The sequence below is a fragment of the Myotis brandtii genome, unplaced genomic scaffold, assembly GCF_000412655.1.
Source record: "Myotis brandtii unplaced genomic scaffold, ASM41265v1 scaffold743, whole genome shotgun sequence".
In the NCBI taxonomy this organism is placed as follows: domain Eukaryota; kingdom Metazoa; phylum Chordata; class Mammalia; order Chiroptera; family Vespertilionidae; genus Myotis; species Myotis brandtii.
Genome location: NW_005370960.1, coordinates 128,723 through 130,335, shown reverse-complemented (window position 1 = coordinate 130,335; position 1,613 = coordinate 128,723). Strand labels below are relative to the sequence as shown.

General features: G+C 63.5%; 1 protein-coding gene across 1 annotated transcript in view; it reads right to left on the bottom strand.

Annotated features, from left to right (window-relative positions):
• Nucleotides 1-1,613, bottom strand: part of LOC102254371 (protein cordon-bleu) — a gene marked incomplete at its 3' end in the record, with an annotated part of 74,261 nt that overhangs the window by 6,537 nt on the left and 66,111 nt on the right. The window lies entirely within an intron of this gene.

Here is a 1,613-nt window from a genome sequence, read left to right as displayed (position 1 = left end):
GCGGGGACACAGGCACGTCAGCCGCACCTCCGTCCCAGCCACCCCGCCCCGCCCCATGGGCCCACCACCCGTCGGACTCAGCGGAAATGTGGGGGCTGGGGTGCGAGGATCTCACACACACAGCTCCCCCCAGAAACACCTGGCGTGGGGGAGCCACAGGCGCGTGTGTGACCGAGAGCGAAATCCCCTCAAAAATCAGGGCGTCTTAACCCGCCTTGGGATTCTGGTCCCGCCCGGGACTGTGGCCGGACCCGGGGCCCGTGAAGGCACCGGTGCCCAGCCTGGCCCTGCGCTCAATCGAAGCTGCTTGTCAAAGCAAGTAGGGTTTTAAAATCGTAACAAACTGAGACCTAAGTAACTCGGGGGGGACTTGCACGCTACTCCGGGGCCTGTGGCCCGGGGCCTGACGTCCCGAAGCCTCGGGCTGTGCCTGCGCCGTCACACGCGAGACAGTGAGCTCTGGTCTCACAAGAGATGATCTGAGGGGAGGACCTTCCGGGTCCGAGGAGGCAGCAGTCTCCTGGCTGCGGGTTGGGGGCCCTGAGGGGGTGGCTCCCTGCAGGGGGAGGGTGACTCGCTGTCGCCGTCTCACACGCCTGCCTCTCACGGTGACACTAACGCCGGGGACACTGGCCACTCGGCAGAGCCGCCAGGCCCCGGGGAACACGCTGAGCTGAGCTGTGCGAGGTCATTTCTCTCTCGCTCCTGGGTCTGTGGGTCTGTGAGGGAGGGGAACCTCTCAGCTCCGCACTGAGCTGTTGTTTTTAAATTTAATGTAGAAACAGCCCGGCCGGCAGGGCTCAGGGGTGGAGCATCGACCTATGAACCAGGAGGTCACGGTTTGATTTCTGGTCAGGGCACACGCCAGGGATGTGGGCTCCATCCCTAGTAGGGGGCAGCTGATCAGTGATTCTCTCTCATCATTAATGTTTCTCTCTCTCCCTGCCCGCCCCCCTCTGAAATCAATACAAATATCTTTTTTAAAAGACTTAATGTAGAAATAGATTTTCAACCTCAACACCTCCAGCCTAGGGGAGCACTGCCCGTGGTGGCCGGGAAAGAGGCCTGGGGTGCGCTGGGCTGTGGTCCGACCTGCCGTGTGGAGCAACCATCCCTCCAGGGGATGCCTAGATAGATGCCTGGAAGGACAAAGGCGGGGTGCGCACCCCACACGCCCGCACTCGAGAGTCAGGGGACCCGGTGCAGCGGGGCCACCGCGACATGGGGGAGTGGGTGCTGGGGAGGCGGGTGCTGGGGAGTGAGTGGGGGGAGTGGGTGCCGGGGGACGGTTCATGGGGACAGCGGGCGAGCGCAGAGAATGACAGGAAGGAGGGGAAGTGCGAGCGGCTGGTGCACTGGGGACCCCACAAGCACACGAGCGCAGGACAGACGTTCCAGAGAAGCTCCCAGGCGGGCAGCGCGCACAAAGGACGGCTGTTCCGAGTGCGCGAGGCAGGGCGTCCCAGCGCGAGCGCCACAATGGGCCCTTTCTCCGCTTCCTTCCTGGCTTTTGTTGGAGACTCTTCATTAGAGGGAGTCGGGGAGCAGGCAGAGCATGAATAGCCCACCTCTTCGGAGGAGGCTGCGGGCAGCTGCCCGGCCTCGGAGGGCAG